This window comes from Choloepus didactylus, chromosome 17 (assembly GCF_015220235.1).
Source record: "Choloepus didactylus isolate mChoDid1 chromosome 17, mChoDid1.pri, whole genome shotgun sequence".
Taxonomy (NCBI): domain Eukaryota; kingdom Metazoa; phylum Chordata; class Mammalia; order Pilosa; family Megalonychidae; genus Choloepus; species Choloepus didactylus.
In genome coordinates this window covers 70,260,312-70,286,382 of record NC_051323.1, presented here as the reverse complement: position 1 = coordinate 70,286,382, position 26,071 = coordinate 70,260,312, and the positions used below count along the sequence as shown (strand labels likewise).

The 26,071-nt window shown below is 44.3% G+C and overlaps 1 long non-coding RNA gene across 7 annotated transcripts in view; it reads left to right on the top strand.

Moving 5' to 3' along the window:
* The first annotated feature begins 496 nt into the window (after positions 1-496).
* LOC119512199 overlaps positions 497-26,071 on the top strand; it is a 191,950-nt gene continuing 166,375 nt past the window's right edge. For 6 of the 7 annotated variants that reach the window (XR_005212327.1, XR_005212323.1, XR_005212328.1 and 3 more), the window contains exon 1: positions 497-913. This is a non-coding gene — a long non-coding RNA (uncharacterized LOC119512199). Of the gene's footprint in view, positions 914-10,744; positions 11,133-26,071 lie in introns of those variants that run through there. The other variant, XR_005212322.1, reaches the window with a different exon arrangement.

The window sequence follows — 26,071 nt, the reverse complement described above, 5'->3', positions numbered from 1 at the left end:
GCGGCCCCCCTTCCGGCCGTTCCGATTGGTTGCTTTTTAATTTAGGCAAAGCGTCGTAGAGGCTGGAAATCTGGCGTTCCCCCCACCCCGCCTCTCCCCCTCCATCTCCCCCCTCCCTCCTCCGCGCGTCTCCCGCCCCCCGCCCCCTCCGCCACATCTTAACTCTTAGTGTCCGGCCGAGACGTTGGCGTTGCCTCGGCGGCGCAGGGCGTCCGCGATAGGTCTGAGAGCCGGGAAGAAAGGGGAGAGAAAGAGAGGGAGGGACGAGGGAAGAGGAGGGGGAGAGAATCAGAAGGAAAATGGGGATGGGGAGGGGGAGGGGGAAAACAAATCGTGAAAACCTAACAGCCTTCCCACCCCACCTAACGCTGCGTTCTGTCGGCCCCCGGAGGCCAGAGATTGGTAAAGCGCGCGGCGTGGCCGCAGCGTCCTCGCGGATACCTATAGCCAGAGGTGTCCCCAGTGGCTTCAAAGTTTCCTCTTCCCGTCACCCGCCGGCCCCCGGCTCTCTTTCGGCGGGGCTGAGGAGAGGGGGCTCGCGGCGCCCAGAGCTCGGGTCCTGGCCAGGCTCCCCGGCAACCGGCCCCCGCAAGTTCCCGCGGCCGCGGCGCGCCGGCGGCGGCCCCCTTTGTTTAAGTTCTCGGATGCCACCATCGGGGAGCCCTGCAGCCCTGGTCGGCGCCGTGGCCGCGCGGACGCGACGGACCGCTCCCTGCGGCTGCTCGCGCTCTCCCCCAACCCCTTCTCTCCCTCTCCCTCTCTCTCCCTCCCTTCCTCCCTCCCTCCCTCCCTCCTCTGGGATTCAGACAAGTATCGTGCGTGCCCTTGCGAGTTTGGAGGGTGCCGGCCAGCGGGAGCCACACGATGTATTCGAAAAACCACCAGCCCGACCTTTCCCCGATAGATACATGATGTAAGTGTCTGCGCCCCCAATGGTTTTAGGGATTCCCGTTTCAGTAGGCCCCAGGCCACAGAACGGGGATCCCCTCGCCTCGCCCTCAGCCGCGTACATTGTGTGCGCAGAGGTCTTTTTGATTTTCTTTTTTAAAGATTTATTTTTAGCGTGGACGGTGCCAGCGGCGGGCTTTTGCTGGCTTGCTAGAATTAGGATGGCGGTGCTTTAATTCTTTCTTTTCTTTCTGTCTTGGATGGGGTTGCGTGGTGGATGGGGCTGGCGGCGGGCGACCCACGCTCGCCTTTCTTAGCCCCAGCCCGGCTGAAAGAGTTAAGGGGGATGGGAGGGGGGAGTGCGCCGGAGTGGGGGGGGGGGCGAAGCGGGGGCGGCGGGCGGGGGTGGGCAGGCGCGGCCAAGCGGAAACGCTGCACAGAGGAACCTCAGCGAACCAAGGAAAAAGAGAAAGTGGCAACGAAAACAAGGGCAAATTGAGCCCTCCTCGGGGATTTCCAATGAACTAACCCGACTCGGACATTCAATAAATGCGTCGTTCCTAACGAGTGTGCGTGTGCGTGCCCCGCGCGCCCCCAGCTGCTGGTGCGCCGCCCCCAGCCTGCGGGTGCGCCCCGCTGTCCCGGGTCCCTGCGGCGGTGTGCCGGGTCCCTAGCTGCGGAGCCGCCGTTGTGTTCCGATTAAAACGTACTCCGGCCTGTGCTTTTCTCCCGAGGAATAATTCCTCTGCCGGGCGCAGTCAGGTGAACCCAGCTAAAACTCGAGCTCTCCAGCGCGGCCCGCGCAGCTCCGCAGCCTTTGCTTGATCTCAAGATTAGCAGTAGTCGCGTAGAATTTGTGTAGGATTTCCTCCAGCTCCAGCTTGCCGGGTGAAAGATATCATCGTAGGTAGGTTTGAGCAAAGCCCTTATTGCCACGGTATAGATCTGAAAGGCAGTGGTAACCCAACCCCAAACAGAACGGATTTGTCCCCCCAGCGTCCCCCAAAGGTACCTTTTTCTATTTATGTATGCGTATATGTATATATAAAAGATGGAACACAGATTTCATTGAATAAATCTGAGATCTCCAGGTGCAGACGTTTGAATAGTCGGTGCCAGCACACCCCGTGTTTTCCTTTCCTGCCGATTTTGCTTGGATCCGGCTCAAAAACCGAGAGTCTCGTGGTTTTGTTTACACTGAATGGGGAGGATAGGAACAGAGCCATGGGGCCGCCTTTCATTAATATACAGTGAGGATTTTGTCTAAATTACTGCTATGAATTTCACAGTACACGCTTTCAAAAGCAGTCTCAGGTGGCCTGATGAAACGTGATAGCGCCTCTGCAAACAGATCCACTTTCTTTCTTTCTCTTCAAGGAGGGTGTGTGCGCGCGTGTGGGAAGCCCCCCGAAACGCAGTGCTCCTCGATAACAGAAATATACCTCTGTTCCGTGGTCTGTCCCCTCTTCCTCCCCCCCTTTCCTCTTACTTGGTTCCCGAGTCGCTCCCCAGCCCCACCCCATCCGCCCCCTCCCTTTGCAGAGTGTGATTGTTTTGTCTGGAAAAAAAAATCCAAAGTATATAACAAGGGGAGAACAGTTAGTGCTGATTTTCATTTGCATACATTTTCATATATTTTGGTGAAAATAATAGACTAGTGGAGAGCTGGGCTTAGAGGACTCGGTGTAAAGGGAAGGCTAAGGATGCATCGGTTCTGGGGAGTTGAGAATAAGCCTTCCCCCACCCCAGTCACCTTATTTAAAACCCAAAATAAAACGTCTTTCATTAAAAAAAAATCTAACCCTGGAAGTTTGCTCGGTAAGTGTTTTTCATTTTCTTTTCCTGCTTTCTCTTTCTTCCCCTCCTTTCTGGTTTATTTATTTATTTATGTTCCTGTAGGTTGGGGAGATTATTTTCATTGCTTGGGACAAGAGAGGGTTCACAGAGCAACTGTTGGAAGGAAGGAAGGGAAAGTGTGTGTGTGTGGGGGGGGGGCGGGAAACCAACCCTGCTAAAAGATTACATAAAAAGATGGACTCATTCCAGAGCTCTTCACAGCAAAGCAATTCTATGGTAGTGGTACTTTACTTTTTTATTGGGGGGTGGGGGGTGTTGCTATTAATTGCTGGTTGTGAGAAAAAAAAAAAAAGCCCTAAAAAAGAAGCCCTAGAAAAGAACGCAGGATTATAAGTATTTCTCGTTTTGGAATGCTGGTGTTTTGTTGTTGTTTTTTTTTTTTCCCAGAGAATCAGGACTAGAGAGGAAGAAACCCCTTTCAGTAGCCAGTGGTGATGTGGCGAACTGTGTGTGCTTGCCCGGAATTAGGGTGGGGGGACTCCTGCTGGGAGCAGAGGGATGGAGTGGGGAGGGGAGGGGGCTTGGCAAAGGGAGTGCTGAGAGCTGGAGAGGAAGGAAGAGAGAGGAAGAAGAGGTAGGTAGACAGTGCACCCCTGGTTAATGCTGCAACTGGGGAGCAGGCGGTTAGCCTCAGTCTCCCAGTTGGGTAGTGAAAGTCCATCAGAATGAGGGTGATCAATCAAAACTAACCAGGACATCCTTACATTTTATTCCCAAAGGAGGCTGGAGCGTTAGCATCACAAACTAGATTTTACTTTGTTTTCTAGTTTTCACAGCCTGCCTTGTCTCTGCCCCCCCCCCCCTTCCCCACAGTCCTTGGGTTTTGTAAAAATTGCACCGTTACTTGCTAGGTGCCGTAAATTGAATAAATATGGCTGGATGAAATAGGCCAAGTCCAGGCCCGTGAGCGCCTTATCTTAATTAAAAAGGCTGGAGAGGATGTTTAAAGCTTCTTGGTTTTGTTCTTTTAAAGGAAGCAGCATCTGGGGTGATGGGGGGGGCGGTATCAAATGGCTGGAATTTTATTGCACTTTTGTGCACAGAACACCTTGCAATTTAGCACTGGTAATTTCTTTGGAAACAGTTGATGCCAAATCAATGCAGTGGTTTGTAACGAAGAGGAAGAGGTTTCACTTGGGGAGGGGGCAAGAATCGCCAGTTTTCCACTCCTTGTTTACGTGCTTGGCAGCGTCGCTTTTGACTGGGGTTAACGCTGTGTGCTCCATTGGATCAGATGCCATATAGAGCTGCTCCCTGAAGATCATTTGTTTCCCTGATGGGGAACATTTCTGAGCAGAGCATATTGGTTGCCATAGAGAAAGAAATAAAAGGACGAACACTAGTCACATTAAGCTATATGTTTGTGCACTGGGCTTTAGATAAAAGGACCTCGGTTCAGCCAAAGAGAAGAAGCCAAGCTAGAGATTTCTAGCACCACTAAAACTAGCTTTATTTTGTTTTGGACTTTTACAGTTGAAACATATAAGCTAATTTTATTGGTTGTTGTTAATTTTATATGATACGGTTTACTGAACAAAATAAACTTTGGAAGTGCTCGGGCGTAGCGCTGTTGACTTGTCAGCAGGGGGCGCACTGACTCGCCTTTGCCGGGACTGTGTAAAATGTAGCGGTTTCAAAAGCAAATCTGTTCTTCTAAACTTGCCAAAGGAACAAACCACCCCTACCTTTCTATGCATATTCACAATGAGGAGTGAATACATTGCATAATACAGGGTTTTAAAATATGAGGACAATGACCTCCCCACCCCCCAACGTCTGTGAAATGGCCCTGAAAGAAAAACAGTTCAAAAAGTATTCATCCATTTCTCTCAGTGAAGTATATACAGGGCTGGAAAACAGAATTGGGCTGTGAAAACAAGAACACTTTAAAAAAATATTTTTGAGGCTATATCATAGGCTGCTTACGTAGCTACCTTTCAGGCTGTATTTTTTTGGAAACGGTTAAGAAAATAGAACGCGTTCCAAGGTAATATCTGTTAAATAATGAACATTGTACAACGTGATGCATTCACTGAACTGAAGTCCCTGGAGATTTAGTCAGGGCGTCCAGGAGCTCTTGGACTCCATCTGATATTTAATGTCTAGTTTGATTCTTGGTCCTGTCTGTGACTTCAGAAAGGTTTGAAATTTATCCTTGAGAGCCTTGGTAGGGAGAAGAAAATACAAAGCAGTCATCTGTTAGAAGTAACTGTGGGCTTGAAACTTTTTAGTACAATATTACTTAACCCAGTTGAAGAAAAGTTTTAATAGAGCACAAGGTTTCCGCCTCAAAGATTTTTAGAGACCGCCAAGGAGGATTGAACTTCACTGTGGTAAAGCATGAAAAAGAGGTATGTGGAAAAGTTTCTAAAAGAGTGAAGGGCAAATCCTGACCAGTTCTGAGGAATTAGTCGATTTGTCACTAACACTTTTCCCAAGGAGATATGGAGAGCGTGACTAAGGCAAGCCCGAGTGACTACAAGTAAGAAGCTGGCTTCCACGGTTCAGTAGTTGAAAGCACCTGTGAATGTGTCACAGCCCCGGTTAGGAAGGGGCACATGGCATGAAAGCTCTAAGTTTCCTCCAGAAGAGGGGGAAAAGCCACCTCGCTCTTCCTAACTGAGCCCCAAGTCAACCAGGTTCCAGCCATGAGACGTTTTTCTTTGAAACAAACTTTCAAAAGTCAGGGGTTGGATTTACATGGTATTTGATCCAGGCGGGTTGAAGGATTATGGAAATAATATAAGCAAAGGAGTCCCTATGAAAAACATTTTAATTCCATGATTTTTATCCAGAAGCCCTCACATTTAGAGTCAGGAAATGTACAGTCAGGTTTGTGCTAATGAAACAAAATGGAGAATTGAGGAAACTGTGTAACCTGAGCCCAAACATTGCCTTTTCTTCAGCTTTCTGGACATTTCAGACAAAAGATTTCTGAGGGAGTTCTATGTGAACTGGACAAATATCTGAAAGCTTTAGCTTACTTTGAATGCCCCAGGCTGCTAAATGTGTTTAAAAATTATTAGGGGGAAAAGGAAACTTTTATACTTTGCCAGGCATTTTGCAAAACACTGGTTAAGCAATCATTCTCCGTATTTAGGGCATCACTTTTTATGAGGTCTGAGATTGTTGTTGTCGCTCTCTCAGCTGCTTACTCCCTTTTCTTTTTTCCAAACGTTCGTTAAAAAAAAAAATACCCGAAGGGAAAAAAAAATCTTTGCCCCTCATGATATCTGTAGTCCTAGGTTCCCTAAGGTAAAAGTAAACAGAAAATAAGAATTCTGAGTAAAGCAACAAGTTAATTTGAGAAGAACTGATGTTTTAAAGGCGACTTTAGCATTCTATAGTGATTTGGGGGTGGAAACAATCAAGCTGGGTAGGAATTGAGATCCAAAGTGCTGGGCAAAGCTACAGACTTTTAATTGTTGGGGATGGTGAAATGGCTTTTGCCAAACGAGGGAATGAAGCACATTACCTGGGTCAAATGTGCAATACACAAAATGGGTAGTTCCTCATTTGCTTCCATTTGAGAGTGATAAGGGGCTCTGATACCACTGCAGCGCCAAGCACAGTTGCCCGATCTGTAGCTACAATTTGAAATGTTAAAGCATGTTCACAACCCACATTGTGTGGTATAGGCAAGAGAAAGGGCTCTTCAACGGCAGCTTTTGGGTGGAAATGAGTATTTGTCATCTTGGCAGTGGATGCGTTGGCTCTCATTTTGCTAAGTTTTTTGAACCTTACTGATGGGTTCCCTTCAGTTATTTGGGCCTCTTTGATAACTGATTTATCTGATCTGTAGGAAAGGAACAAGCAGTCAGTCTTTTTTTTAAAAAAGAGTTTGAAGGAGTAATTATAAATTCAAAGACCTTGTCATTTCTCAGCCTAAAGTAAGAAGCTTTCATTCTGATTCTTCTATGGGGCAGCTTTAAACTACAGAACATTTCAGTTTGTGGAATCTAAATTAAGAAGGCACAATAAGTTGGTTGTTGACTGTATGCTTTTAAAATAACCCATTTCCAATGGTTTACTCAGTCTAACTGCAGGCATGCACCTGACCAGTCTGGTAATGAGAGCTCCCAATCGCTAGGGAAGCAGTAGCTGACACAATGTTGATGGGCTATTCTTGCCACCCTCCCCCCCCCAATTGTTTTCTTCAAATTTAAATTCAGAGAGCTAGATAACATAGAGCCTAGCTGATTGACCAGAGAGATGATGATGGTGGTGATGATGATGATAATGATGATTTATTAACAAAAGCATTTGGGTATGTCCTAGCTAGAAAAATATTGCAAGGACAACTTGGTGGTTTTTCCCCCATGTATATGTGTGCATATATGTTTAAACAAAACCCAGAAATATTAACTGAGCTTTAACAGAGAGATGGTTGGTTTTTTTGAGCTTGCCCTTCTAATAGAATTGAACTCTTCTCTCCTTTGGGTACATTCCCTACCCCAAACATTCCCTCTACATTATACAGCATCCCCTTTCTGGGTGAGAACTGGGTAGTATTGTGGTAGATAAGAGACTTACTGTGGCACACCAGAAAACAATTCTTGCAACTCTGATTTTTATTATTTATTTATTTATTTTTTGATACTTGTACTTAGCTATTGTCTGAGGAGGTGGGTGCAGATCGCAGCATGTAAGGCTGTTCTTTTTGGCGTTTCCTCCAAACTGTGCTCATGTGGTGTGTTCTCTCCGAGGAAAGCAGAAGCTCCCATTTCAGTGCCCTGTTTTCTCTATAGACCGACCCATTGTCCGCCCTGGATCAGTCAACCTCAGTGAGGCCGTTGTTCACTTTTTAAATACAGTATCGAGTGTATTCATTATATTGGATGCTTCAAATACTCCATGGTCTGCAGCAGTATAACTTCAGCACTAAAATATCTGATAAAGATGCTTAGATGGTTAGAATTAAATGATTTTGCTCTCTGTAGCTTCAGTGCAACTCAGATTTGTTAGTCCCAAATTAAAAATTATGTGTCAGTTATTGCTGTGAACGTTTATAACCGTCACCCCACCCCCCATTTTTGTTTTTGAAGCCTCGTTACTCAATAAAGCACAAGGGGGAGGATCCCAGTTTTACAGTGGTATTTGGTAGACGTTAAATCTTAATATAGTATTATATCAGGGTGCAAACAGGTCTCTGGAAGTCAAGGCATATATTGTCCAAATGCCATAGGTTGAGTTTCCTTAATTTTTAATTCACATGGCAACATCCAACAAGTAAAATTCACTTAGGAAAACACTGTTAAAGTATCCTAAATTCGAAAACACTACGAGTTTACTGCAGGAGTCTGGCTAGAGATCCCTTTCGAGGATTAGAGAGTCAGATTAGAACTTTCCACAGAAAGGTTTGCCTTGGGGACACCAGCGCTCCGAGGTCCCTTTTCCACGGCGGCTGGACCTCCTTTCCCCCCGCCCTCCATTCCAGTGATTTGTGGGCATCAGAAGAGACTTCTCCCGAATCCGCGGCGATTTGTGGGACCCCAGGGTTAAGCTCCCTTCCTTACATCGCATTCTAACGGAATTTTATTTTATTTAGAGCACAGTTTGCATAATAAAATTAAAAGGATCCCATTACCGCCCCCCCCGCCCCATATTGTCCTGTAAGTTCTTTCAGCCTGGTAGTTCAACACCCAGAGCGGCCTTCATAAGTCCAATTAGCATTGTTTTTCTATAGAAAAGAAAAAGGGAAAGAGGAAAGAGGAGCTTAGGAAGAAGGGGGGAAGGTAAATGAAGTGAGGTGGAGAAAAAAGGAGGGAGAGATGGAGAAGACTGAGTAAGGAAGGGACAAGAGAGAGGGAGGTGGCGGTGGGGGGGGGCGAGAGAGCGAGCGATATAAACGCTGAGTCACCCTAACAGGTCATTGGGTAAACAGGAGCGAGATGCTGTGTCCCAGGAAAAATCGGGTGCACATCGCACCCCCATCTCCCAGGCCCTCCTTCCCACCCGCCTATAGAAGGGCAGACCCAGAGCTCGGCGCAGCCCGCCGCCCGGGCGCCTTTGTCACCGGCTCCCCGCGCGAGCTCCCGCGGCGGGCTTTGTTCCGGCGGAGGAGGGCAGGACCCCCGCGCCGCCGCCGCGTCTCCGCCCTCCCGGAGCTGGGGAAGGTGGGGGTGGGGACAGGGGCGACAGGGACGTGGACGGGGGGCGCATCGCGGGCGCCTCCGGCCTGTGATCCCGTTCCTTCCCTCCTTTTCCTAATTGAGCTGTTCTCCCTTCGAGAAGGGGACTGGGGGCTGTGCGGGAGGAGGGCGAGCGGGAAGGGGAAGCTCCCGGCTCCCAGCCGGCAGGAGGGGCTGGAGCGCATCTCGCCGTCCCCGCATCTGCGGATTTTTATTGTATGTATGCATGGAGTATGTATAGGGAAAAGCGTCGAGTTTGGTCTCATGTTCTAGGATTCCGGGACGAGGTTTCGGAAACTGCGGGGCTCCTTAGATCCGTGCTTGGTTGAACCCAAAAATGCGTTCTCGAGGCGCTGCGGGGGCCGCGGGTGGGCGCTGCGGGCGCGCCCTCCACTGCGCCGGGGCCCAAATCCCGGGGCTGAGCGGCGGCCGCGCGCGGGTCCCCGCCGCCGAGGCCTGTGGCGGGGGACAAAGAGGCAGACACCCTGAGCAAGCGGAGGGCAGGCGCGCACACACGCCCGACGCGCGCACCGCGCCGGGGACCCCTCCCCGGGCAGCTGCTCCGAGAGCGCAGAGCTTGGCCGGCCGGTAGGCGCGGCTCGAAGCCCAGGGCTCTCTGCATTCTGGAAAGTTCGCCCCGCGCAGAGCCCGCCGCCCTCCGCTCGCCATTGCTTTTAACAGGCGACGTGGGAACGAGGGTCACCCTCTCCTCACGCCACCCCCCCAAAGGCCCGGGCAGATTGCAAGAGTTGCTGCTGTGTTATTGTTTGTCAAACAGGCCCCTTCTCTTGGGAGAGGGGCGAGGGGCATGTGGCGGATCCCGAGCCAGGATTACATTAATCAAAGCATTATTTCCCCAGAGAAGTCGAGCACAAATGAGAGTAAATCCTAATAAAATTGGATCGCGGAGAAATGGAACGCTTTAAGTCATCTGTGCTGCCTGATAAAAATCTCACATTTATAAGATGTTGGTTAAAAGAGAGAGAGAGAGAATCAGCACACTTCTGGCCTCGGCTTGCCTGCTGGGTCCGGGTCAGGCGGGGGCACAGCCACCACCCAAAGCTCACCTGAACCTCAGGAAGTAAGAAATGGAAGTGGACAACCCGGGGTTCCCGGGCTTTCGCAAAATTAGGTGACCTCAAAGGGCATTTCGGCCCTGGGCGCTTGCTTGCCCGGGGTCTATGCAGAGCCCACATTTCACCACATTTCAGTGGTCGGGGGTCAGATCTCACCCCTTCCTCCCCCACCAGGGCTCCGCGAGGACGTGAACTGCGTTCGTCTGGGGAGCTAGACCCCCATTCCGCGGCCTCCCTCCTCCCCCCACCCCTGAGCCAGGCAGGGTGGTGGGCGCGCAACCCCAGGGCGCGCAGGGCTCCAGCGCCGCAGGCAAGGCAGGGGTCGGGCGACCTGGGCGGCGTCGGCAGAGGTTGCCGGAGCTGGCGCCCATTCCTACCCCCAGCCCCGGACTCGCGGCGACCATGGGGTCGACCCCCCGAACACCCTAGGCCAGGGAAGTGGGGTGCACTTGGGGTGATTCCTGGGGAAGTCGCGGGCGCAGCCCGCTGGCGAGACTTCTAGTACTTTCGGGCCATTCCCCGCCCGGCAGCAAGGCTGCTATTTCGTCCGCCTTCTTCCCATAAGTGTCAGGGAACTTTCCGAAGCCCTGAGCGGGTCTGTGAGGAGAGAGAAAGAAGTTCTCCGCCTCCAATCCCAGAGTCAGGATCAAGCCAAGCCAACCAGCCAAGAGGCAATCTCCCCTTTGCACCCCCGAGGCCTCCCCTAGCCACGGAAGACGGGGGCAGCGGACCACCGCGCCACGGCGGCCCCTCGTTAGTGCCAAGTGTCGAGACACCCTGTTCCCTTACGTGGAAGGGCACCGGCCTCCTGGCAGGTTAATTGCTTCCCTCGGCTCCGCCGGATCCTGTCTGAGAGGCCGGGAGGGAATGAACTCCCTTTCCGCCCGCCGCCCGCGCCCCTCCTCCCCGCGCCCGGCGGCTGCCGCCGGGACCCACGCGGGGCGCGAACTCGCGCGCGCCCCCTGCAGGCGCGATCCGGGGGCTTCCCGGGCGGGCGCGGGGAGACGGGCCCGCGCACCTCCCCGGGTGACGCAGTCCCTCTCGCGGTCGCCGGCGGGCCGCGTGGGTTGCCAGCGCCTCCGCGTCTCCACGTCCACGCATACCCGCGCGCACCCGCACACCCGGCCCCGCCTGATCGGTGTCTCCACGTGCGCTTTCCAAATAGGAGCTCCCGGTGGCGGTGAGAGCTGCAGATCCGGAGGGAAACGTGGGAAGAGGGGGCGCGAATGGAAGCGGGAGGGGGTGGCCGGGGGCCCCGCGTCCGCGCGTCTCCGACCCCCTCTTCCCGCCGCGAGTCTGTGGCTGCGCTTCCGCCCCCTCTCGGGTCCGTGCCGAGCGCCCGATCCGCCCGGAGTCCCGCCACCGGCCAGACTCTGGCGGCGCCCCGCAGTCCCCGCCAACCGCCGCGCCTGCCGGCTCCCGAGCCCGGGCGGTCTCCGCGCGCCCGGGGGCCGCCGCCCTCCCTGCACCAGCAGCCTCACCTCCCGGCGAGCGCGCCTCGGAGGGGGCTGCTTCTCCTGCGGTCTGGCGAGTAGAGCGGCTTGGAGGAGTGTGTGTGTGTGTGTGTGTGTGTGTGTGTGTGTGTGTGTGTGAGCGTGCGAGAGTGCGGTGCGCGCGCAGGGCAGGGCAGGGCAGGAGGCGTTACATGATGCGTTGGTGCAAGCGTAACCTTTTCAGCCTTGAGATCTAAATCTGCCACAGTAGAGTTCATTTTGTCTCTTGCATTTTGTCTCTTGCTTCTCTCCACACGCGTCTCCCTCTTTCGCCCTCTTCGCCTCTGTTTCCCAAAGAGATCCCCCTTGTGGTCCGGGAATATTCAGGGACACCCTGACGCAGTAAGCGAGGGGGAGGCAGAAAGGGACAGTGTTGTCTGAGAAAGGTCACCGAGAACATTTTCATCATCCACCCTGTTCATTAGAATGGGTTTCAGCCACAGGGAAGCCACGTTTTAGGGAATTGTGTATCTGCTGCCTCGCTGCCATTGCCTTAAAATATGGTTACCTGGAGGTCGTTCTGATTTTTGGAGGGATAAGGAAGATGTAGGAACCAATTGCAAATCACTTCTTGGGTGTCTGTGTAGCTGAGGAGCTCTGGTCCTATTGCGTGCCGCGTCCCTCAGCCTCTCTGCAAATTACTGGCTCCTTTCCAGTGATGGGATATATTTTGGGGAAGCAAAAGACACCCATACCTTGTCAATTCTGAAATGACTCCCTTTCCTCCAGTCTGTGATTTCCATAATTTCATACAAAGCAGGGGCTGTCAATTATCTCTTGGTAGAAAAGAGAAAAACGGACTAGCAGAAGGAGACTTGGGACAAATTAAATTTTTACTTCTTCATCACGTTACCCAGGACTCCCTCCCTCACTCAATTGCATTAAGTTTGTTCAACTCTCAAAGGGAAAAGAGGGCAGAGAGAATTCAGAAGGTGGCTAACCACTTCTTTACTTCACTGGAGAGACGAACCCAATTGCCAAATCGTATTTTTTGATGACCTTGGTTTCAGAGGATTCCAAAAAAGGAACTTTTTAAAGTGCTTTTAAGCTGTCCCCCTTTTGCCCTGATATTTGCATCTGAGAATTTTCAAGGAATTTGGAAATGTATGTGGGACATATATTTCTTTGTTTCCTGGATTTATTAATTTTAGATGGTTTTACTCTTAGCCAGAGTTCTTTGTAAGACCTCTTGTCTTGGTATAAGCTCTAAGCAACATTTACACAGGCTTACTGGTTACCCCAAGAGACTGTCATTACCCAGCATCTTGAAACACTTTCAAATACTCCTTTTTAGAAGATAACTTATAGACAGCTATATTTTAATGAAGAATGTTAATGGTGAAATTTTATTGTTTAGAATATTGACTTTTTGTTTTTAGAACCAAAGTTGAGCTCTTCTTTGAATCATTTATCAAGCTGTTTACCCATAGGCCTTAATAAGAGGAGGGGAAGGTGAAGGGGAGGGTATAGGCTCGTAATTTTCTAAGATATATTTCGACATAAAGTCATACAACTAGCTTTTTGGAAAACAGCAAATAACTAAACTATTTCTAAAAATACCCCTTCTTGGGGATTGTAACCAAAAAGTCCACTAATTACTATCATAGACAACAACACTCAGTTAACATTGAACTAAAATATTGTATGAGAATCCTCAGAAACTCATCCCCACCCTTAAGTATAGTACAGTTTGGTAATATACTACACATATTTATATATGATGTAAATATACATATGCACAAGGGTAGATGTTTATGTACATAACATAACAAACTATATACATGCCACAAATGAATACATTTGCATCTAACACGCCTATGTATACTATACCAAACTTCTGTGATTAACAATACATTTTATAACAGACTTCCAGTAAGAGGAAGACTGAGTAAATCTTTATAAATCTTTTAAAGCATCAACATCTTGACTTAAGAACTTGAGTGGTATTATAAAGAACTAATAAAGGATGCATCTTGAAAAAATTTTTGAAATTTCTATCGAAATCCAAATTGTGTTTACTGTAGATAACACCACAAAAATCAGTAAATAGTACCCTACACATAGCATTAATACTTTAAGCACTCTGTTTAAGTCTTTTTTAACAAAATAAAAAGGGGCAGCATGCTTTCAAATGCACCTTTAAAATATAAACATTCTGTCTAGTAAAATTAAAGTCAGGTTCATATTTTTTTCTTTTCTTTTTCTCCAAAAATTTTTTTTTCTGAAATCTGAGATCAAAAATTAACTTCTGGATGTCATAAAAAAGAGCATTAGTTTTATTTTCCATTCTACTGTAAAGAAAACGTTTTTGAGTAATTAATTTCATGGGTCTGTTTGTGTGCATTAAAAACATTCAGTAGTCTAGTGATAATTTGAAATGTAAAACCAAATTTGAAGCATATATTTATACTTGAAATAATTTGTATAACATGGGATGACATGTTACTTATTTGCTTCTTGTTCAATGGTGTTTTGGATGTTTGGATTTTCAAAGGCTTTTTTTTTTTTTTTTTTTTTTTTTTGCTAAAATCAGAATTACAGTTAACATGAATACGTTGGCACTCTTTGGCAAGAGTCCAAATGCTCATTTGCGTTGAGCAAATGTAAGGAAATGCTATACCTGAATTTTATACTTTAAAAGCTACTTGTCTTAGTTGATAAATGAATGAAATGTTAAAGTTTTGAATTTTTGTTGAAGACCGTGACAGAAGGAGCTCTTTCATGTAATGAGTTATTTTTACTGTTACAAAATATTTTGCTTTTTCATGTTCATATAAATGTTTCTTTGCTGTAAAACATATAAAATACTTATGATGACATTTATTCCCACATGTAATTTATTGCTTATTTATTTCAGAGTGTATTTAAAAGACTGATGACTCATCCCTGGTGTCTAATTATTAGTGATGGGCTTTTGAAAATAAAAATCAGTTTAGCTAAATTACTTTTTGAAATTTGTTTCTTAATCTCCTAAAAAGTTTGAAGTTAAAGTGATGCAAACACCACAAGTGAAAATTAAAAAAAAAAAAAAAGACTATTACTTGGAAAGAAGCAGAAACATTTTACTGTAGTTGGGGTTTAAAATCAACTGCAAAAAGAAATTAGTTTTTTATTTTAGAATGCTTAATGGTGTGGTGTGATATAAGGAGACACAGGCTCATGATTTAAAAAGAGCACAGTGTCCATTCAAAAAAACTGGGTGAAGAATCATTCACTACAAAAATGTAAAATAATCTTTTCTGTAGCTTTAATTAATGAAGGGGGTAAAGGACTATTTCAGCAGGCTCAAGTTACACATGGAGAAAGATTTGTAAGAATAAATACTTAAGCATTCTGTATCTCAGAAAGCCGACAGAACTACAATCTAGTAAATAAAACTCCCCAGAATGTAGGCATCCAAGATTCAATTTAATTAAAAAATTTGGCAGTTAAAGAAAAGAAGGAAAAATGCTTATTAAATCAGGGCAACTATAAAATGTTGACAGATCTCAAGTTTCATATCCAACTAGGCTCTTTGGAAACTGCTAAGATGTTGGAGAAGTACACGTTATTCTGTCAAACCATTTTTCATAATGAATTATCTTTTTGATACCTTAAAATTCAAACTCCAGCCTAAAAGAGTAACCGTTTTTTTTTTTTTTTTCTTTTTACTTTCTTTCTTTCTTTCTTTCCTTTTTTGTAAGTCTGTTAGCAGTTGGGTGAGGCAGTTTACTAAGGTTCAGAGTGACAGCCGAGGGGGATTTAAGGTCTTCAGCCTCAGTGGTTAGAACGTTGTCAATGACATACATCAAGTGTACTGAGAACATCTGTGCTCCCTCAAAACATTTATTTTCTTCCCTCATCCAACTACCAGCATCTTTTAAATGGAGAACCAGGCAATGTATACCAAAGGCAAAATAAATTGGAGTATTGAATTAATTATCTGGGTAATTCAGCCATTGCTGCCCTCACTTCCTCTTAGCTACTGAGAAAAAACTTTTGTACTGTATAGATTGGCGATCTATATTGATTAAATCCATACCATATTGACTAACTCTATACGATATTGTTTAATGCCTCTTTCTGCCAGGGTTAACAGAGATGAATGGACACATATGCATGTACATGGATAGAGGGAGGTGGAATTTTGAGGTCATTACATGGGTTCAGATATTTACCCCAGATTTAAATAAAGGGAGTTGAGGGGCCTGATTTGCCAGGTTTTGCTGAGTACATTGGTTGAGGTTGCCAGATAATTGTTCACCTCTTTACTTTGTCCCATGAAAGGAGACACACACACACATACCATAAAATACTCCACGTTCTTATTAAATAGTCCAACTGGGATCAGTAAAGTTATTTACATTTAGCAGTGGATTAAAAATGTTAATATTATACATTTAATGAATTTAAGGTCTTAGTCTCCTTGTCTGCTCTGACTTGGAAACATTTGCTGAGCAAATCTGCAAGGGTGTATTAGGGAGGACAATTTTATCAGTATAGTTTAATGAATTGAAAGGTGCAGTCCTTTTACTTCCTGCGGGGAACAATGATCAAGAGAATAAGAGAGGACAATGTTGTGTACTTTAGGTGGCAGTTAGATACGTAGACTATTTTAAAGTAGTATTTGACAGAGTAGGCTAAGATTGAGGATGATTTGGTTGTCTCAGGAACGTTAGTAAACATTTATTACAGGCAATTAAAAAATGCTTAGTGGCAAATATTATTTTTAAAATACCACTTAGAGTCTGTATTAGTAAACTTCTCTTTCTTGAAATTTTGTAGAAAATCATGTGACTGCATTTTGCATTCGTCTACTTAAATAAGCTGAAGTATTGTTCTGACACATAAAGCATGAATACTCTCAGAACAAATAAAAATTTATGCTAGATAAAAGAAAATATTGCTGAGTTCATTTTTGCTATAATTTCAGGAGATAGTGGCCAATTACTCTGGGCTAGTAATGCTTTATATTTATTTACAAGGTTGTTTTATTACATGAACAGAAACTATGTTTCTGGAAGAATCATAGAAAAAGTGTGACAATCTTCTGAAATTTTTAATGATTCATATTTCTAGATGCACATAAAATAGGGGAAATAGTAGCTTTAATGTTTGTTGGCACAGAAATTAAACATATAGAAAGATAACAATGACTAAATGATAAAAGGATGTTTAACAACTGGGCATTTAGCCCTAAGATTGTTCTTCTAGTAGTTACAACTCTTCGTCATCCTTATGGTGTTTTTTCCCCAGGAGCCTTCAAAAACATATTTTAAGATGTGACATTATTACAGAACCATTAATTATTCCTAAAAAGTATTCCTTTTTCAATAAAGTGACCCCATCCATTGAAGATGTAAAGCAAAACAAAACAATAGACTTATCATTAGGAAGTTTCCCGTTGTAAGAATTTCGTTCTTTTTCCTTGAAATAATACCTGTAGGAATATTGATCTTGCTCTCTTTCCTTTCTCACTTTTGAGTTAGCGCCCAGTTCTCCATGTTGGCCGTTGATCACGGTGGAGGCTGTCAAGAGGTAGTCACGTAATTTCTTTATCTTTCACCTGCAAATTACATGCATTATTTTGCAGCTCAAAATAAGCATTCCCAATGAGTTGCATTCAGTAAATGTCTTTCACAGCATTAGTACAGAACTGAGGTACAAAAGAATATTAATCTAATACATTCCAAAATTCAAATACTTGTGATTAATAAGCATTATTATCTATAAATAAGGCCCTAATGATACTTTGGCAGTGTTGTAAACACAAGAATCAGAGGCAATTATTGTCATTATTGTTCGGCAAGTACTTCCCATGAATACCAAATGGGTTTTGCTGTCCAGCTACTTGGCAAGTAAGGTTCCTATAAAGAAACAGATGTTGACCAATCAGAGCTGCCTACTATTAACTGTCCTTAGCCCAAGACAGAATCCTTAAATAAGAAACAAAACAAAAACAAACCTGGTAAGACATTAAAAACAGTTCTGATGCGATTTTTTTTTTTTGAAAGTCCTTTGTTACGAGTATAAAAGTATCTTGAAAACAGCGCTGTTTTCTAATGGTGACTTGGGCAAATTGGATACGTACGCAACCATCGTGGTAGCTGGAAGCAAAGGTCTCATTTGCCAGCTGCCCTTGGAGTAAAATCAGTGGACAGCAAAAAATAAGTTCCATCGACAGGAATAACCCTTCAGAGACAAAGAGCATGGGTTTGACCACATTTTTTATCTTTGCTTTCTTCCCCAAGCCACGTGGAGCTCACTATTTCCTATTAAGCAGGACTAGCTCCCCAGGCCCAGCTCCAACACTGTGGGGGGCGGGGGTGAGGGAAGCTGCAAGACAAGTTAAAGAAAGTACCTTGCTCTCATAGAAAACTTGACTCAGGCCCTGGACACATTTCCTCTACACACTGGGTCTTAGAAGTCAGCACAGAACCTGCTTTGGCTGCAACGGTCAGCTGATTTTAGCTCACAGTCAATGCTGTTAGTAAGTCCAGTGGCCTGGGGTAGCAGCTGAATTGGTTTTGTGGAGAGGAAAAATAAAGCGAATTTTGAATACATTTTCTTAAGAGTTAAGCATAGAATATAGGTTTGTTTTTACTTTTAAATTTCTTTGTGCCCAGTGTTATGCTTTAGAGATGTTATAGTTCTGTACAGTGGGGCTTGAGACAGCACTGAGTTGGTTTCATAAGGCACTGGAGAAACTCAGAAAGGAGGGGGAGCGGAATGGAGGTAGCTTAGGGTGATTTTGCAAAGATACAACCTCTTGGCCAGCCGTGTTGTGTTTCAAGTTTAGCATGGACAGTATTCTTTACGGAGAAGGCAGAAGCTATCCAACTAGAGGTGCGTGACATTGTTTAGTATGGACATTTATTTTTCCTCAACAGAAACCTCTTGATCATCATTTGAAGTTTGATGGGGTTTTCCCTTTTCTCACGTAACTGAAACATAAGTGATTCTGTTGTCCACCTGACAGACTGAGAGGGGAGCCGGGGAGGTATCGGCCGATCAGGTTTTAGCCCAGCTTCTTCTGGAAATGTCCATGCCGTGCTCTGCCTCTGCTTTGTTGAGGGGGCCAGGGGGCCACATGCATGGATGGGGGTCACTGGACGCCAGGGCAGTGGGGTGATAGCCTGGGCCCTGGGCCAGCTCCCTCCTCTCTCTCCCTTTTCCTGCTCCTCTGGATGGGATGGAAGGAGAATCCACCAGAATTCAGCAGCCGGTGTCAGTCCCTGAGTATGGGGAGAGGGAAGCAGGTGAGCTCTTCCGATCACCTCTTCTCGTTTCCAGTGGCAGGAGACTCTCCAGGCCAGCAGCAGCAGTGCTGACAACAAACTAGGAATAACAGGGATGGAATTTCCTAAGGACGTACCAGGTACCAGGGAGCAAACCGTGCATGTGACACAAGTTTTCGTATCGAAGCCTCCAGAAGGCCCTGAAGTTCAGTTCTTAGCCAGGTCGGACGGATGCGCAAACCGAGGCATGGTCACGCAGTAGTGGCAACAGGTTTTGAGCTCGGGTCATGGTTTTTAAAGTCAATGTGCTTCCCTCCTCACACTTTTTTTTTTGCTTTTTTGCTTTTTTTCTTTTCTTTCTGTTTTTTTTATATAATGACAGGGCTTTACTGATTTCCAGATTCTGGAGGACCCTGCTGCTTTCTATCCTTCTTGTAGTTCTCCAGCAATCACCCCTTTGGGGGCACCTCTAGGCCAGCTTGCAAAGCAGCCCTGTGACCTTGGTGAGTTCAGGATCACCGGCCCTGTCTCATATCAAAAAAGGATGGTAAAGGCTCCTAAAGCCCCTTTTACACGCCCTTCAAACAGTCTTTGCCTCATTGCTCAGCCCTACATGATAATGAAAACAGAATAAAGCTCGAAATATTAACCCAAAATTATTATGACGATTTACTTTGGATTGTTCATTTACACTTAAGCGTAGCAAGTTATAAGTGTTTCAGAAAGTGTACGGATGTATATAAACTCCCTTGAACTAAATATACGTGTAGTAATACACCTTTTTCTCTGTGTATGAACCCTTTGGGGAAGAAAATAAACCAGAGATGGGAAGCAAGGTTGCTAGACAAACGTCCTGCCTCTGAGTCAGGCGGTAGAGAGCCCAGGGGCCGGCTTGGCGTGTCAGCCCTCCCCTGCGTCAGCTCACTCACAACCCACCAGGGACCCTCTGGATGCTTCAAAATGCACAGGTGGGGCAACCAGGTCCTAAACGTGCTCACTGGCTCTGCATCCTTAGGGAAACCGGGAAGCTACTTCAGGACTAGCCGCATGCCTCAGTGAGCCCGGCCACATCCCTTAAGGGAATGCTGCAAATCTGGCACTTGCTCTTCTGTGCGTTTTTCCAGGTAGCAGAAGGTGGCTGCGCACCTTTGTGCAGTGCTGGCTCCTGGGTGTGGGAAAAATAGGTGATTTCATTTTGGGTCTAAGGGGAGAAATAGTCAGCTATGGAGCTTTTGGAAACACTGGCACTCCGCTTGCAGCGAAAGTGACTTGAAGTTTGGGAAAACTTCAATAATGATTTCTAAACTTTAAATCAAATATGCATTGCTACCACTCGTCCCCAAAGGGCAAAAGGTTATTTGTAAAGGGCAGAGTGAAAATTTTACAAGGTTTTCAAAAAATGGCTTTCACCTATTAATTAATTTGTACTCTGTCTTCTTCCAAGAAAGAATTTGAGGCAGCTTGTAAAAATACGTGGTGGAAAGTAACCGATGTGGGAAAAATCAGCCCGGGTACGGTTAGCATAAACTAATGTGTACCCTGAGGTATAGTATTCTGTTCATGTATGTTAGGAAATCATATAAAATGGCAGGAGATTAGGGTTTTGTTTTCTCCATAACAACAATAACAAAAACTTTTTCAATGACTTATCAATCTATGTTAAATTTTATTTAAAAAGACACTTTTTAAAGATGAACTAGCAATTACATATCACTTGAAAATATTTCCTAAACTTCTTTGATACATTCAATGCAAAGAAAACTGTTCTGGGGGGCGGTTTACAATGACATTGTTTGAATCCACAATAAAAAAGCTGATCCTGAGTCCATTAGAGATTTTATTTTGGAGGAAGGGCATTATGATATTCTTTGACAATTTTTAATGCTATCAGTTGGCACTTTACTTCCCATAAGATAATTTGACTGTTTGCAAAATATAGATCATGTTCTGCTACTTCCCAGGAAATCGATAAATGATACATGTTTTACCACTTCTTCAATCTTTTGTTTAGGTAGCCAAGAGACAGATGATATAAAGAGCTCAGTATTTTCAGCTACAACTCAGTGACATGGTTGCCTCATTTAACCCTTTTGTTTTTTAGTTTTCTCATCTGTAAAATCAGGGTGTGGGATTAGTTGATCTTTAAGTTGTCTTACAGCCATAAAATTCTGTGTTTTGAATTTTCTGTCTTTTGGAATCCATTAATGTAAGCATGATTTTTGTATCTAGTTATATTTCAATTGATAGAGAACTTGCATGTAAAAAAGAATACAAGGCATTCTATTATGCAGGGTAAATCAATAAAATGAAAATGTATCCATTGACAACATTTGTATTTTCACCTATTACAGAGCTGTGCCATCTCTTTGAATACAATACACTTTTATGCCCCATTAAAGCATGCTTGACATAGCTTTCAACTACTTGCAAATGCTGAGAAGTTGAAAAACATAACATTTACAAAAGATACATCTGGTGCATATTTATAAGACTTGGAATAAGGAATCATTTAAATACTGCTGAGCCATCTCCATATTAGGAGAAAAGTTATTCTATGTCCATATGTGAAATCAGTAGTAAAATACATGTAGGTTTAGATTTCTCTTGCACATTTTTTTTTTTGAAATCTGCACATGTTAAAAATATGGAAATATTGATTAGGGATTAAATCTTCATTTGGGTCATTGGAACTGCTTTCCCCCTGAATTTTAAATATTACATCAAGTCTAGTTTATATTCAAAGGTGATAAGTTTTGAAAGAGGTTAGAAGTAGCACTTAATACTTATTTTTAGAAAATCTGCTTCTTGAGGTGCAAGAGTTCTTATCTGGGGATTGTGGATCTGTTAAACATACAGAGAGGAGTTTTGGGGGCCTGTGAACCCCTTGAATTTGCCCACTAGTATTTGTGTGTGTAACGTATCTGATTTTTTTTTTTTCCTGGGAAAGTCTTAAGTTACATCAGTCTCTCAAATAGATTCATGATCTTGGTGCATTGGAAAGACTTGGAGTCATAAGAAAAACCTTACTAGTTGTTTAACCTTGAATAGGTAAACCACTTGCCTTCTCTTGGCCCCATCTGCAAAATAAAAGGGTTGTGCTAGGTATTTTCAGATGCCCCATCTAGCTCCAGCATTCTGTGATCCTGAGTCTGAAATTTACCTACATCTACTTAAAATCCTTAAGCCACCAGTGCCCTCAACTACGTTCATTTTTAGGTTGTTATTGTGGAGGTCTTGTGTGGAGTGTAGGTGAGATTATGCTGAATAGTCGCTAACATTTCAAATTGGGAAAAAAAGCACACCTAAAAATTGTACAGCTCTTCTAGAATGCCATGTGGTACAGCATATGAAATATAACTTCTACCCTTCAGCTCACACACACTTTAATTAATGTTATGGGCTGTGCTTTAAACCGAGAGAAGTGAGAAAATCCAGGCTAAGGACGCTCTGTTCTTCACTCTGTGGAACCAAAAAAAGAGACAGCTATGTAAATTAAAGATTTAGTATCTCATTGTCAATTTCTTATCTGTTGTCTGTTTGAGTGATACCTAAATCAGAAGAAGGCCGAAGATCTGTTTCCCCATCGGTTTTGAGCCTCAGGAATGTGGAGCTGGAGTTCTTAGCCAGGAAACGATCCTGTTTTGAATTCAGAGCGCTCCACTGCTGAGCACAGATGCCTGGCTTATGATAAATTCCAAAAGGTTCAGCCTGATATTTCAACCCCCGAGGTCAGAGAGAATTCCTCAGAGTGCACAAATGAAGAGTAGCACATGTGGCCCGGGAAATCTACCTTTGTGCCCCTGGGATAGCAACGCTCAACAGTTGGGTGACGCAGTCAGCTAGGAGAGACCTTTACCTTGACCAGGTAGAACATTGTTCTTTCGAGCGCGGCTGGCTCCTGGCTAGGAGGCATTTCTAAGTTTCTATGCATTTGACCTGGTGTAGTTCCAACATCTAGAAGGAGCTCTGAATCTCTCCCTTTACAGTCAGTTACTGTGGAGGCTTTAGAGACCCAACCTCCAAAGCTGATAGGCTCTGTTGTGTAAGAATTCTTAATTTGAGAGGTATTAATTGGACAGATTCTCTCAGATTCTTTTTTGGTAGCCCTTAAGATGGGTCACTTCAGTGTGGCAGCTGTGCGTATGAACAGACTCCACATGCATGCTACGAACCAGAGTCCGAGCTCAGAGGCAGCCCCCTTACTCCCCACTTCTCTTTCCTTCTGTCTTTCCTCAGCTATCTTTTCTATTTATATTGCAGACCTATTACAACTCTTTCATCATGACAAGAGGGGATAACTGTTTTCGGATTTCAAACCCCCAGGGAGACTGTTTTTCAAGGGGAATGGTTTGAAAGGATCATACACAGCCAAGATGTCTGTGGACATGAACTTCACATGAGGTGTGACTTAAAGCACACTCGGAAACCTGGCAACATTGGGAGTTATTATTGATTGATTGATTGATTGATTGAATGCCAATTCATATTTCTAATGGTTGACAGAATTTTTCACGACCCATTGAAATGACAAAAGGAAAGAATAAAACAAAATATGATTAAAGATTGAAATATCACAGGCAACATTTCAGTAAGGAAAGCAACAGTGTATAAAGAGACAAAATATATATTTTTTCTAAAAGACCTTGGCTCTAAAGTGTCAAAGCATTGTCAAAGCCAGAAATGAATCCTGCACTGAATTTTTCCTTCAACGGTTAAGAAACTGATCTGCCTTTTGCCGTTATTTACCCTGATGGAAAGATAATGTTGATTCAACCTGGGTACTAGTCAACCTGAGGGGGCAGAAGTTCAGGGAAAATTTGACTAATGATGTTGTGTTTTCATCTTTGGGAGGAAGGGGAATAAAAGCTTGGTTTTGACGCTACTTTGTCTCCATTGGAAGAGCTCTGAAATGATCGGAACTGTTGGATGGGAGCCACCTCGCGCTGTTCGCCTTAATTCTCCCAAGGGTTCTCGCTCCTGGCACAGTGTGCAGTTCGTCTGTGGTCTGGTAAAACACACTTGAGCTTCCTCCCTAGGAATATTCTCATGGAAAACTCCTTGAGCATATTGTTGACAAAGCACCCACCATAAAGTCGAATAACAGGTCATCAGTAAGATTTAGCTGGGGTAGGTTTAATTATAATCCCCTCAATCAACAATGAATTTGTTCATTCACATGTCTATATACCCAGTTATAGACATATAGTTTTGACTTTGGGAGAAGAGATGAAAACAAATGTGTTCAAAAACTCCCTAGAAGTTGTTTTGCTCTGCAGTCGGAAGTATGGTTACTTTCAGGGTGACTCAGTGTTGCCATGCGGCGGCGATCATAAGAGCCTATGACATACAAGGTGATATAGGAACAAGAAAATATCCCTGACACCTCTTTTGCCATGTACCTTATTCAGACCTTCTCAAGTCCTTTCCTTAAGGCCGTGGTATTCCCGCTGCACTTAACATACATCACTTTGATTTGGAAACACCGTTTGTTTATCATGTTTTTCACTTGGGTAGAACCGGGGGTTGCAACTCCACCTCTGAGAGGCTATGTATTTGCATAGGTGAGAATTAAGAGCTTGCAACTCTTGGATTTCTAATCTGGGATCCACCCAGAGAATGTTTTCTTATGCGTCTTGAACTTTTATATGGGTTTCATTAATTAATTGTTTATGTTAATTCCAGAGCAGTTTTGCTAGGTATATATGAAACAGGCTTATGGATGGAAAAATAAAAATCAAATGTCATGCCTTCGAGGAAGCCCCAAGACTGGAAATCTAATTGATTCTCTCATGGACATTATTTAGGAAATATGATCATGATCTTACAAGAATGGCCCAGGACAGTTGCAGTAAACTGTACTTTTAGGTTCTGGGCTGGAAAACATTGTTGTTTTAAATATAGGAACATTTTCTTTTTTACTTGTTCTTCTGAGAATACTATGCAAAGTTTTCCATTTTCTCTTTGCTTCATATTAGCAATCAGGAAGATCTTTCTGATAGAAAAGATTACTAAAGGAGCTCAGGAAATGTTCTTTTTAAAGGTGTAATTCTCCGTAAGAAAAGTTATAGGCTACCGAATTGTCCCTCCAACTTTGTGAATGCATGGGTCCCTGAGAGCAAAAGTGAATTTTCATATCGTAGATCCAGATCTTAAAAAAAGCTATTTTGCCAATAATCTGTGAAGAAACAGTGCAACTTAATTAATATTGAGGAAGGCACATCAGCATGTAGATGCTTAAATGGCTGGACCATTTTGACTGAAATTAGAGGTGCTTTTAGCTATAAATTCCAGTTATGTTGGTGAACCAGTTAATTCCGTAAATGAATTAAGTAGGGCTAAATTTTTAAAAATGAATTGGCTGGTTCAAGTAGATAGATGAAAGAGAGAATGCAGTAAAGGAATATGTATATATCCCCCAAACTGAGGAATTTCTTGTGGTGCCGTTTGCACAGGAGCGAAGGAATAGATGGCAAACATCTTTTGTAAGTATTCAAGATGACCGTATAAGTTTCTGGTTATATAAAGTAAGAAAATAAATGGAGGAAGAAGACTTAAATAACAATCTGGAGGTTTACAACAAAGGTTTTTTTTTAGAAACCAGCATGTTTTGAATATCAAAAGGCCTTCTTTTCTCTTATTTTGGTTATGTCTTTTTAATTGGCTAATGTGTTTATCAGAATTATTAATCTAGGTCAAATGATTTAGTCCTTTATGATTTTTTTGGCATCTCTGGATGCCTATTTCAGTTCGTTTTCTAAGAAGACGTTATGTGTTAGTATGTATTTACTTTTTGCAGATATAATTTTGATCATTTCATATCCCTCAGTTTTAGTTTCTTTCTTTTTTGCTCTTCAGATTTTTCCTCCTTTTTTTCTTTTTTCCCTGTTAATATTTAAACTCTGTCTCCCATGTCCATATTTTTCCCCCTTTGCTTTATTCTCGGATTCCCCTTTTCCCCAGTGACAATGCTGGACTTTCCTCTCTAGGCCATCAATATTCCGTAAGCATCTATCAATTATCCTTTATCCATGGCAGCTTTGTCTCTGCCTGTTCTCTTTGTTTTTATGGATATAGTATGCTTTGTTCTTCCTGGAGGGATTTTCCAAGCTATTGGAAATTTCAATCCAATGTATGTTGATGAACAACTAATTTTTCATTCAGTTTCCATTAAGTTTCTAATTAGACTTGCCTTCCTAATTTCTTTTCCACAGTTGCTTGTCTTGCCCTCTTTTCCTGAGGGGCACAGACCCTGTCTTTTCTTCCTCACTTGCTCACTCTCTGTCAGGGAGGCTTTGGATTGTAGTTTGGATGGGCTCTTGGCTGAGTTTTCTGCTAGTAAACTTTCCATGGGCCGTTTAGTAGATTCTTCTCGGCAACTACACAGACGGCAACTCCACACCCGTACTTTT